The sequence below is a fragment of the Pogona vitticeps genome, chromosome 8 (genome assembly GCF_051106095.1).
Source record: "Pogona vitticeps strain Pit_001003342236 chromosome 8, PviZW2.1, whole genome shotgun sequence".
In the NCBI taxonomy this organism is placed as follows: Eukaryota; Metazoa; Chordata; class Lepidosauria; order Squamata; family Agamidae; genus Pogona; species Pogona vitticeps.
In genome coordinates, this window is record NC_135790.1 from 29,274,830 (window position 1) to 29,284,426 (window position 9,597).

Consider the following 9,597-nt stretch of genomic DNA (forward strand, 5'->3'; position numbering starts at 1 on the left):
CACAAGCCATGTAAAAGTGGTTCCTGCCTCTGTGAAGAGCCTTAAAGCAAGGGATGATGCCCTTCTGAACACATGGCTTGCCTGACAGCCTACAGGGTTTGGGGCTATTGAACCTCAAGTCCACACCTAGAAAATGTCGCTTTCTCCACAGGGTGATATTCAGAGACAAGGCAGGGCAACACCGTCCAGCATGTTTGTCATTTCTGGCTCCAAAGGAATGGGTCCAGGCACCAAGCAGACCCTCTGACCTATGGAGAAAGTATTGCCCTCCCACCCGTAAAATGAAGCCAGCTGTTTAAAGGGCACTTGGTCACAACCCAGAGCAGCAGTTTGAGATGAAATCCTCTATTTCCCCATCTGTGCTGGTCCCCCTCAGCTGTAACCTTTTGAGGCCTTTTTTCCCTCTCTCTTCAGTTTAATTCCTCAACATAGTCTGGGAGAGACATGAAAATTAGATCTAATAATGAATGATTACAACTTTCAAGTAAAGTCTAGTTGGTTGACTAATCAATTTGGTTAAGTGAAAATCCATAGCAAATGAGTCAGCCGTGGTACAACATTTCTCCATCCAATTTAAATTAAAATCACCAACCATAATAATTTCACAATTACTCCGTGGGCAGGCACGAGGGACTTGACCCTGGAGAAGAGAAATTTCAAGGACTGCAGGAGAGGCCAGGAGAGAGCACGCGGAGAAGCCCGGCCGGTGTCTAAGAGCCCAGGAAGACCGCAAGGAAGGGATAAACCACAAAGGAGAGGACTGGGGGGGGGGGGAAATGGCAACATAGGCTGTAACGGAGTTGCTGTGGCTGGCGCTCATGTAAGCGGCACAGCAGCACGGAGGGGTTTCTGTTGTAACTTTCTGGTCCGTCCTCCCAAGAGTTCCATCTGCAGAAGCCAACAGAGCCGAGCTCCCACCAAATGAGGCTCTTATCTGCTTCCATGCATGCTGGACTAATGCCCGGTTCTGTCTACTGTGTTTAAGTTGTCTATCCTTTTGCTCCAAAGCAAACCCACATTTTGGTTAAATCTGGCTCACGAACATTCACCAGCCACAGCCAGGAAGCACATCCACAACACAGAAGGGTCCAGAGACAGAGGGTTGTTGAGGAGCTTTTCCTGTTTTCTGTGTCTGAAACACCACATTTAACATTGTGCCGGTCCTGCATGTGTTTTGTCAACATGGTCAAACCCATGTCTGGAGCCCTGTCTGGTCTCATATGCTATTCAACGATGTGGCGCATGAGACCAAGCTAGGTTCTAAGCAGAAGGGGAATGGCAATCAAGGCCCACTGGACAATCGCTTTCACCCTCAACGGTGCCCAGTGCAGAGCACGCTCTCTGTGCCTGACAGCCAAATGTCTTACAATGAATATCATCAGCCACCAAAAGGCTGCATATAACTTTCTGAATTTTCTTGATTTGAGAAACGAGCAATGTTTCAGCTCTGAACTGTAACCAGCAACAAAGATATTGCCATTTACAAAACAAAACCCACATTGCCACTTTTCTGTAATTGGAGGGGTGGGAGAGAGGAGAGGGGAGAGGTCTGTGGGGCATGGAAGAGAAAGCAAGGTCTGTGCCCACTGGCAAAAGCTTTTAGCAGAGGCTATTACTCTTTCGCTGAGAATCGATGCATTTTAATTCCCACTGAGCCGTTTTGTTTGGATTTCCTTCTGTATTTCAAACACACGAGGCCCGTTTTAACACAACAAGAGAAGAGAACATACTGCATTTCTCTCTCCCTCTCCCCCCCTCTTTCTCTCTCCCACCTCCCATGTCCCCACCCCAGAATTACTGGAAGTCCATTTTAAAAGCAAGGCCATTTTCTTGGAATCGATGCCTCCCAACTCGAATCGATAGCCACTTGCTGCAGATGGGCTCAGGCACCAAAGTGATGGCGCTCGATCACATTTGTATCCAAATCTTGACAGTTGCCAACAAGTCAATGCATTTAAGCAGCTGCCACTGGGTTTTTTTCCCCACTTCAAAAAATAATCTGTGTGCAGATAAGCCGGGACCTTTCAGTGGCACCCAGTAATATCTTTGGCATATTTTACCGCAGCAGCTGGTCCTTTCACAGTTACTCTTATCAACCTATTTCCAGCTCCCGGTTTGCCCACTTGGTTCCAGGCCTACGGAAGCACGCAGGCCCTTCTCTCAAGTCCTGAAGCCTTGCTCCCTCCTTTTCCTCTCTGGGGTGGGAGGTGGCATCAAGGGTCTGAGTGGCACCCATCCAAATTATCTTCCGGGCCTTCTCAAGGCTAAAACCAGTGGGTTTTCTGGCAGGACAGCCCCCCACCTCGTATACTTTGAGCCACCAGGGGACCCCACAGGTAGAGATATCATTGCCATAGACCCATGAGTAAAGCAGTTGACCCAACGGAGAGTGCAAAGTCATGGCCCCTGGCTTTACAGTTGACCTGAGACTACCGGTGCAAGGAAATATCAAGCTGCTGGCAAGTCCTGAGCCTGTTCTGCAGGCTTTCTTCTCCCTGAACCAAGAACCTCCAGAGTCTGGGCCGTGGGGTCTGTGGGAACACAGGAGAGGCCAACAAGGTTACAGTCCTGCTCTTGGGAATGGTCCTTTCATTTCAATAGAGGGCGTGTGTGGGAGAAAATCCCAGTGAATGCATCCTTTCTTAGTTAAAGTGGCTTAAGAATCATGCGGGATTTTAGGAGTGAGCTGATGGATAGCTAGCTCAGGGGTTCAGGTCTCTGCCTGCAGAGCCAGAGGTTGGGAGTTTGATTCCCCCACGGGGCCTCCTTGATGGGGGTTGGACTTGATGATCCAGAGGGTCCCTTCCAGCTCCACAATTCTAAGATGATTATCATTATCTTCTTCTTCTTCACCTTCATCTTTTCATCCAGAGACCCGGTAGTCACATCCTTGATCCAACCAAAGCAGATTTCCTTCAGATTATTAAACAGGCAGCTGGCTGCACTTGACTTTATTTCTTTTATTTATTTACCCTCTAGGGCTGCTGCCTGTCTGCTGCTGCTTCTTTCTATATTTTGGGGTTCTCCTTTCTCTCCCTGCCCGCCCCCAGGCTGATCTGGTGCATAATTTTTGCAAATGATCTGGCACAGTTTCCCAAAGCCGCCCTTAATTATCCTTTTCACCAGGCGGAGAGACAAGCCAACAAGTCTGCAGAGAAAACAGCCCTTTGTTATCTAATAAGTTGCAGGGAAGCAGAATTTGCATAGCGCTCCAAGGAACAGCGAAAACCTGCAGAAAAGGCCTGTATTGAGAACATCACAGAAGCATCTGAAGGGGAAATCTCAGTGTCTGCCCAGGACGATCTGTTTGTGCCCAGAGTTTGCTTAACCGAGTCTCAGACCATGAGGAGCGCTCTTAAAGGAGCAGCTTCCTTTCCCATCAGACCACCTTGTCAAGAAAGGCCTGGAGAGCATCACAGCCATTGACATATCGGGACGGAGGGGAGAGGAAACCCAAGGAGCTAAAGTGGGTCCAGAATTCCCCAGCCCCTCCTCGTGCCAGTTTGCAATGATTTCATTATCGCTGGCCAGAGCAGGAAAATATACAACATTTTCTCCCCACAAACCAAGGTTATGAGAGTTCTGTGCTTTTCCCCCCGATTTTAGGATTTAATAAATTTTATACAAAATCTTTGCATTTTGTGCAAAACAAAAACAACTTCTTGAATTCTGTGCAAAAATCTTTGCTATGTGGCAAAGGGACAAGAGAGCCCCTCTTTTGCCCCTTTGCCACTTCAGTTTAGAGGCTGAAATGTTTTGGAGTTAATTTTGGCATGATGTCTCACTATGTTGAGACATTAGAGTTGAAGAAAAAAATGTTTGTGTGAGTGTTCATGGCATCCGCAGTTAAGAGTGCCAACGCTAATGTGCTCCCTGTAGGATAGCCATGTAAGCCTCTGCTTTTCAGGTTCTCCTGTGTAAGAACAAGGTGTGGCCTTTTTGCCCCCCCTTCCCCAGCTGAAAGATGGCATCAGTACTATTCCTAACCCTCAGGTTCTCCTAAGGCAGCCCCCAACTTGAAGAGCCCCCTCTGTGGCAGGGAACAAAGGAAAGTGATTTCTTTTCATCTTGTTGAAGATTCTGGTCCCCCTCCCCAACAAAGAGATCATTTGGCACCTACTTTTCTCTATCTTTTCTCTGTTTTTGAGAGCTTGTTTGGAATTCTCTTGGGGCTTTTAATGTCTTCGTATTTTAAACAGTGCTAACTTGAGTTCTCCATGGAATTTCTTGCACAGTTCACTTGGTGCTGACTGCACTCCATTTGATGGCTCCGGTTTTTATATTGCAGTGCAAACTCTCCTGGAATAGATGTTTATGAAGAGTTGTGTGTCAACTCCTGAAACAAATCTAGACACTCCCTGCCAAGGGTTCAGTCTGTGCCAGAGCTCAGCCACAGGAGCGTAGCAAGCAGAAGGAAGTGGAGATGGAGCCAGGCAACTGGGGTGTCTCCTTTCCTTCTCTGATAAGAAATCACAAGGGATCCTTATGCACAAGGGTTAGAAAGGGTTATTCTTTCCAAGGAGCATGGTTTTTCCAAAGCAACTTGACTCCCAGTAATTATTTTTGAAAGAAAAATAAGTCAAACACTGGTTCCTCCTCTTACACACCTGAGAAATCTAATGAGGAGAAGCTCCCTTCCCTTTTTAGTCTACCGTACTTGCTCTCAAGCTAAAGGAGAGAGGATTGGTAACGCTCCTGGCATAGCAAAAAAGAGAAGGAAGGAGAGAGGTGTGGTTGATTTTTAAGAAACTAAAAAGGATGGATGTTGGAAAATTTGGAGTAATGAGAATATTTAAAAGGCAATGGACTCTAGCCAGGTCTTTTTAGGGAAGAAAGCTGACCAGCGTCCTCTTGCTCACAGAGAGTTCTGCCCAGCATGGTCTGACCACCCCTTAGTTCTCAGGAACACACCAGCGAGGCCGTGGAAGGTGTTCCTATTCCTTTATTTCCATTATCAGACCTTCCCGCAGGGCCTCCAGGTCTGGTGCTCTCAAGCTTGGCAAGAGTGCAAAAAGACAATGGAGAGGAGGGGACCATCGTTCATCCTTCATGGATAAATTCTGCCCTTTCTTTGGCCAGTCCAGCTCCATCTATTCCCACCAAGGCTCTAAGGTTTGGTTTTTTAAAAAAGCTATTTTGAACATTTCCTCACTTTACTAGAATTGATGGGATCATGTGCAATTTGTAAATGATATTAAAGGAGGTAATAACACTCTGGAAACTAAGGGGAAACCATAAATTATTAAAAATGGCTCAGCTGGAATAGGGTTTCTTGGCTCTGGCAGCTGAACAATGGTTCACATGCCACTGCCCTCGGGATGTTCCAGCAAAACAGCCTCCTCTTGCAGCCCCCAGCCCCTGCTGGTCAGCAGAGCCCCCGCCATTTTAAAAACCATCAGCAGATTTGAATTGCTTCCTTTTGACGCACAGAGGTAAGATATTTCCTGCCTCCAAGCCATCTCAAGCCAAGGCAAGGTTAATAAACACCGCATCGCACAGTCCTTTTGATAGAATGTTTCGGGGCCATCATCACATCTCAAGGAATTAGCCAGAGATATTACAAAATGGCAGCCACTAACCCAGAAACAATAATAAACAAATTGTCATGAAATAAGAAGAACTGGGACCTACAGGCGGCTAACCTGGCTTTCTTGCCATATAGACTTTGATTGTCAAGTGGCTAGGTTTCCATCTAAACAACTAACTTTGACCACCGGTTATGTGTTTTCTGCCTTGTGCAAAAGCTGGAGCGCTAGAAGAGAATGGAGGGCTGGGCAGAGCAAGACAGAGGGGTCCCTCCTTGCTTGTTGGTTTTGAAGGGCTGATACGTGGTTTTTAGCTCTTTTGGAGGGGATGAGCCTCCCTGTTCTTGATGATTGCAAGGGTTCCGCCTGCTTTACTATATGTTTCTGAACAGCATCTCAAGGGCCTTACAATCAAGAGATAGCCTAGAAATAGCTCAACAAATAAGGAAAACAGGGTCAGGCGCTAACAGCGGTGTGACAGTCAAACTGGATGAGACACGGAGGATGCACAAACTTACCTTTCAGTGCCTTTCCAAAGCTTAAAAATAGGTGGTGGGGGAGAATTGGAGGTTTTGCTACCCAAACATCGTCCATATCAATATCACAGATCTGGAGCTGCTAATAATCTTACAGGAGGCTGATGGACAGGAATGGGGGCAGGGAGACAACGAAGCTTTTTTTGTCTCTGCCCATCCCATGTTTTGTTTTTCTAGCAATATTAATAGCATCTTCCAGGTGGGGTGTCTGGATCCAGTAGGCATATGCCAAAAGGTAAGAAAAGGAGCCAACAACATATTTTGATATCTCTGTATCTATAGGAAAAAAAGCAGTTTATAAAATGTGCTGTCCTCTGAAGATGCCCATGGCCACAGAGACTGGCGAAACATTAGGAAGAGCAACCTTCAGAACACGGCCAAAGAGCCCGAAAAACCCACAACAACCAGTTTATAAAATGATTTTTTGAAAAAACACCTAATAGCAGATAGCAATGAGGTAAGTTACAATATTAAAACCTAAATAAACATATATTAAAGCAACCACTGCCTTAAAAGAAGTTTTGAAAGCACATAAGGAAAAACAGTATAGGACCACCCACCTTCTGCATTAAAAACCCCTACCTGGGGCGGGGGGAGCTCTTCTATTGTAAAAAGCCTGCCTGAAGACAAAGCTCTGCCCCTAAAAGGATGGCAAGGAGGGGGCTCCATTAGAGGGAGTTCCAGTGCCTTGGGGCAGCCACCAAGGAGGCCCTCCCTCACATCCTCACCAGCTGCACCTCCATACCTTGGACCGAGCAAAGGGCGTCTTCTGAAGACCTGGAAGTGTAAAGGAAAGCACCATCCTCAGATAGCCCAGACCCAGGTGGAACCAGGGGTGGCAGAACTTGGAATTGTGCCTGTGAACGGACTGGTAGAAGGGGGGGGGGGGGTTCTGCTCTTCCTGTAAGTATCTCCAATCGTATAATCCTCTTCCTGCCACTGTTGCCTTTGATGGTTGGATCTAAGCGTGAAGCTCAAAGACTGTCCCTCCTTCTCGGCGTTTCATGTCTCCAGCAAAGGCCTGGCTAAGGAAGACTTTGATTCCAGAGTCAGTGTGTGGCCCTTCGTCCAAACTTGGTGTCCTTAAAAAAAAAATCACCAGATGCCAATGAGCCTTTAGAGAAGCGAAAAAAGAAAATGTAGGTGCCAAGTAATTGGAGCAGCAACTTCCAACATCATTTTTTTTAAAACACACACACACACACACACACACACACACACACACACACACAAATCCTTTTTCTGAGATTTGGGTACTTTGTGTGATGATAAGGAACCACCATTGTCACACCTGAGGGGGAAAAACACACATTTCTTTCTTTCTCTCTTTCTTTCTTTTTAATCATAAAACACAACCCAGCAGGTTTTGAGAAAAGAGCCGGGAGGCTCCAGCAAAGCAATCAGATGCAATTTGGGAACAATGCCTCAGGTAATTATCAAAGATTTCAGCCACAATTTTTCCCATTAAATGAAAATGGGATGCCAAGATGAAAGGGCAAAGGATGGACGGGGAGGAGAAGGAGGAAAAACAGAGGGAAAAACAGATTTGTGCTTTGCAGTGAGGCAACCAGAGGGAGGTCGGTGAGATTTCAGGGATGATGGCATCCTATCAGACGCTGCAGCAGCAAAGGCAGTACAAGCAAAATGTTGCATTCTGAAGGTGGTCATAGGTGTTACTTTTGGGGGATAAACTTGGTCCAGGCAGGAGGCCAGAATAGCCAAAGCATGTAAGGGAAAGCCTCTACTCCAATGGCAGCATCCGTACATACACGAGCATGCTAAAATCAAGATCCTGTCTTTCTGAAGCACTGCCAGATGTCAACACAAGCTTGCAAAGATAGAAGCCCATTTCCCAAAAGCAAACAGTGGCTTTTGTGAGGGAAACGCTTTGGACATGTGGAAGCAAAACATGGCCTTGTTTATAAAAGCACACCCAGATGTTTTAATGCAGATGTTGAAGTATCATTCTGCAACAGGCATGGGGGGGTGCACAAGCACACACTCACACACCTACACAAACACACAGAGAGATTCCAGTACCGAGAGCACGCACACGCACCCGAGAGCATCTTTATTTCTCATGCCTTCAGAGGTTTGCCCTCGCCTTAGAAGCTCAGATAAGAGAATATTACTGACTTAGGTGAATTTGCTTGGCAGGTGTAAGATTGTTTACCTGGACTGTTTGAAAAGGCAGATACACCATATTGGTTTCGTATATGGTGCAGAAGAGGTAATGAAAAGGACCAGGGAGTCTGCTCAGTGGGTGAGTGACTCTGGCTGGGCTGGTGCTGCTGATGGAGAGGAATGGGGTGGCTTCAAAACTGCCTTCCAATGAAACCCTCCTTGTTGTATTCCATTTCAGCAAGTCTTTGTGCTGGACAGCTCCTCCTCAATGCACTGCTCTGCTGGAGGAATTCCACACAATTTGTTTGATGTGAACGTGAGCCTATACTATGAACTGTGGGTGTAGGATTTTTGGACTACAAATCCAATCATTCTCCATTGGAGTTCCCACAATAGACCCACACCTACAGACATTTAAATGTGGCTCACCTGGGAAGACTTCCTTGTAGAGGCTTTGAGGAGGCCTACTTCTTGTTCAGAAAGGAAGCTCCCGGCTAGCAGTGAGGCAATTTCCTGAAAGCCTTCCCAAAGTGGCCTTTCCTCCAGGTGAGCCCCATTTAAGTGCTTGTAGGTGTGGGTCTGTTAGAGGGAGCTCCCACGATGGAGAATTCTGGGACTTGTGTTCATGTGCCTGCTGAAGAAAGATGTTCTTTAAAAAAAATTACCACCCCCCAAATCCTACAGACTTCATGGCCATAAGCTGGCTGGAGGAGGCTTAGGGTTGGAGGAGTTGTATTCCCCAAAAGGAAAAAATGTTCCCAGTTCTGATACCATCAGAGCTTTGATCTCTGTAGCCCTATAACATCTACTCAGGTGGGCAAGCTCTAAAGATGGAAGCAAAATGTATTTTCGGTTCATTTACTTGCGGTCCTTTTCAGTGGAGATTTGGCATTTGAACCCTGGACCTGTTACATGAAAAAAACAGTGTTGCTGCACAAGCTTTCGGGACTGTGCCATCCACTTACACTTTTAGAGGAGGCAGCCTGGATGGGGATCACAAGAAACCAATGCGGTGATTCAAGTAATACAGTGATTCCACCCACATGGCATTCAAGCCCAGGATCTCCTGGGACCTTTGCATCATTTCAGGTCTGTCTCCTAGGCTGGGCACCACCCACCCAAAATTGCCCATCCTTATCCTCCAACTACACAGACCTCCAAGGAGGGGGTTCTGTTTACCCAAATCAGCCTCTCTTGCAAAATTAGCTGATGGCTAATTGAGCTGAGCATACTTTCCTGCTCCCTACCCCCTGCTGTTTTACACCCAGACCCAGGCAACCATTCATAAGCTGTCAAATCAAATTTGAAAAAAGAAAAAAAAGGCAAATTGCTTTTATAATTAATTTAATTATTATTGCTGCACCACTGTTGGGTGCTGATGAAATGAATGTGCTATCCTTGCCCCTTCCCTG